The sequence below is a fragment of the Lycium ferocissimum genome, chromosome 4 (assembly GCF_029784015.1).
Source record: "Lycium ferocissimum isolate CSIRO_LF1 chromosome 4, AGI_CSIRO_Lferr_CH_V1, whole genome shotgun sequence".
NCBI lineage: Eukaryota > Viridiplantae > Streptophyta > Magnoliopsida > Solanales > Solanaceae > Lycium > Lycium ferocissimum.
Window position 1 is genome coordinate 72,986,024 of NC_081345.1, and position 3,990 is coordinate 72,990,013.

A 3,990-nucleotide genomic window follows, 5' to 3' on the forward strand; every position below is an offset into this window, starting at 1 on the left:
GGCCAAATCATCAACAACAATACCAACAATCATATTAGCAACATCAATAATTAATTCAAAACAACCCAACCTATATACAATGCCACTCGAAACCTTCCAACTTCAAGAGGAACAACAACAACACATTTCTTTCTTCCAAATTCATGAACTACACCAACAATCCACGCCTTAACAACATTATTCCCATAGATACAAGAAACTATCTTAAAATTCCATTAGCTTCTATAACAAGCCACAAACGACTATAACTTCAATTTGAACCATTAAACTTTCATTTGCATCATAGAACCCACAACACAACAACCCAAACATACTAAATAAAATTAGTTCTTCACTCCTACACAACACAACATATACACGGCCAAACCCAACTCACATGGCTCAACATCACCATGCAAGATTTCATGATTTTCATCCATATCTACACACTACAACATGTACAAATCATCCATAACACATGAAAAAGAGGATTAAACCTTACCTTTGTCACTTAGTTCCTCAACTTGGCTAGAGTTTGTGCTTGCAAAAATGAACGGGTTGCTTGCTCCAATGACCACTCCACGTTATAGAGGACCTTCCAATTGGTAGAAAAGCTAGAAGAAAATATTTTTTTTGATCAATTTTCCAAGCCCTTGCTCGGCTAGGCCATGGCCGAATGGCCCCTTCTTTTTTTTCTCCAAGTTTCTATAAGCTTCTAAGGGTGAAGATGATGAAAAATGATTAATTTGTCATCTTCATTTACATATATAATTCATCCATGTGGCCCATGGCCCACCTACATCACACGGCCACTTGGCCATTATTTCATGAAATATCAACTTTCATAAATTAACTTTTAACCCCAAATTTTTCTTAATATTCCATGCCAATAAAATCATAAGCAACTTATGCCTTAAAACAAAATCGTGGTTAAAAGTCTCTACCTCGGATTCCGGAATAATCTTGTCTTTAACTTATCATGGTTAGCTCGGATTGTCCCAACATATAAAATACGGGATATAACAAGGTAGACTTCTATCCTTTAGTGGAAAGGCAGTTCTTATCACTAGTGTTCTACAAAGTATGCCTTTATACCTGCTTTCTGCAATGGCTCCTACTAAGTACACTATAAATGAATTGCATAAAATCTCTGCAAGATTTTTCTGGTGCAATAACGAGGAAGGGAAGAGCAGGCATTGGGCTGCATGGTTGAAAGTGTGTGTACCAAAGACTGAAGGAGGGTTGGGGTTCAGATCACTTTTTGATATCTCCAATGCGTTGTTTGCTAAGCTGTGGTGGAGATTTAGAACTAGTTGTACCTTGTGGTCTACCAACATGTGGAACAAGTATTGTAAGAGGCAGATCCCAACTTTAGTGCAATGGAAATGAGGTTCTCAACTTTGGAAGAAAATGCCTGAAGCTAGAGATAACATGGAGAAGCATTTTTGGTGGGAACCAAGAAATGGCTTTGCCAATTTTTGGTATGATAACTGAACTAAATTAGGACCTCTTGTAGATGTGATGCCTTCTAACTTTCCAATGGATGAAAGCATTCAGGATGTGGATGAAATGATGATGGATGGAAGTTGGAATATTCCAAAACTGCAGCAAACAGTTCCTGAAGATTTAGTAGAGCACATTCTGCAGAATTTTACTAGAGATACAGTTAATCACACAATAGACAAGGCATGGTAGCTACTCAATAGTAATGGCAAGTTCACGGTATCAAGTGCATGGGACAAGCTCAGACAGAGAAAGGATCATAGCTGGTTTTTTTAGAAAATATGGACTAAAGGTTTGCAGTTCAAAATTGCCTTTTTCTTATGGAGAGTTTGGAAACAGAAATTACCATTGGATGATGTATTAGCTAGAATGGGCATATTTATTGTTTCTATCTGTAGATGTTGTTCTCAGCCACAGCAAGAAACATTGGAACATACTTTCTTGATAGGAGAGTATGCAGCAGGCATATGGAAAATCTTCTCAGATGCAGCAGGAATCCCTAGCCCCTTTGTTCAAGTGAAGCAAGCAGTCAAGAAGTGGTGGGATGCTAAGTGTTCTGTCAAGTTGAAGCCATTATAACAGGCAACACCTGCTATTATAGTATGGAACTTATGGAAAAGAAGAAATACAGTTCTGCATGGAGGGACAATGTCAAAGTGTAAAGTGATATATGACATTAATCTGAATTTAGTCCAACTGGAAAGACCCAAGCACCCTTGGATGAAGAATTTGTCCAATTCATGGCCTCATCTGGTGCAACAGCTTGAAGAGTATAGACCTCAGCTGTTATTTACTTAGGTTCAGTGGACAAGTCCACCTCTAGGATGGTTTAAGTGTAACAGTGATGGTGCATCAAAAGGGAATCCTGGACCTAGCTCATCTGCATATTGTGTTAGGGACAGTGTAGGGAAGTTTATTCATGCTAGTACAAGGAGAATAGCAGATACACACTGTCTTGTTGCTGAGGCAAAAGCAATTTACCATGGCATAATTTACTGTGTTAATAATCATTTGATGCTACTATATGTAAAGACAGATTCATTATCTCTGGTGAAGATAGTTGAAGGTGAATGGGAAGTGCCATGGTCAATCTGTATGGAGGTTCATAACATCCTAGAATGGAGGAAAAAAGGATTGATACACATTGGCAATGCCATAAGAGAAGGCAACCAGCTGGCTGATTTTTTTGCTAACCATATTTTTGATTTTGTAGGTACACTGAATTATAATAACTTTCAAGAACTACCAGTAATTGCAAAGACATTGGTTAACATTAATAAAATGCACATTCCATCATTTAGATTCAAGACAGTATATTTAAGAGAACCAAATTGAAGATCTTGTAAGTATAGTTCCACAGGATGCAGTAAAACTGCAACAAGCTGATAAGGAAGTAAGAGCACAAGAAAGGCAACAACAATAGAGATAAGATAATCAAAAGGGAAGATCAGTAACTATGATTTCTGTTACTGTGCATATTCTATCCAATGTGTGGTATTAACTTGATGTTCAGGCTATTGGAAGAATTTGTATAGTAATGGAAAGTCATGTGTACTGAGGAATATACAACACAATGCAGGTTCATGGAGTACATGCAGATTAGCAAACAACAGGTCTTTAAGATACTCAAAATCCAAGTTAGAAGAAGTCTTCTGAGATTATTGATTTCATAGCACCTGGTGAGAGCTCTGAGGTTGCTTTTGGTGAAATCAGATCAAGACTTGGATAGTTAGTAGTTATTTAGGCTTTGTTAGTTTTGCTTATTCAGCTGAGTGCATGTTTTAGGCACTTTTGGCCTTATATTTTAAGATTCTGTACAGATTTTTGTTTAAATAAAACCACAGCTAACTTAATGTTGGTTGTTTTGAGAGAAAAAAAAAAACAATTACATAATAACTATTATTTTAAAACAAAATGCCCTTTTTCTCTTTGATTAAATAAAATAAGTATCTTATAAATGTCATAAAATACCAATTAATTTCTAAACAACTTTGTGATGTCATGAAAAGTCTTTCATCAATTTAAAGGAGCAAACATATTGTTCTGAACAATTTATAAAAATTATTTAAACCCTTTGAGGTGCATAGCTTATTTTACTTATTTCAAGGACTCTGAGTAATTAAAGTAAATTATGGGAGGTAAAAAATTAGGTGTCAATAACTGCCCCTTCGTTATTCAGGGATGGCGGGACCATCCCTGAGCAACGAAATTTGACTAACCCTAATTTTTTACTGACCCGGCTCATTTCACCGTTTGTCTTTTCATGCAATTTTCACATATGTGGCCGGACCCTGGTCTTTGGGTTTCCTACATATCTCAGGTTATATGAGAATTCAGGCCACTTGTAGTTTGACTCAACTAAAGACTTTTAAGTGATTTAGAAGGAAAGTCCTGAGACCCTCAGCGTTGTGACTGGGATTTTCCGGACGGCGTTAGAATAAATGACCGACCCCCGGTCTTGAGTTCGCCACATATCCCTAGTCTCGTAGAATCGTGTCACATGTAATT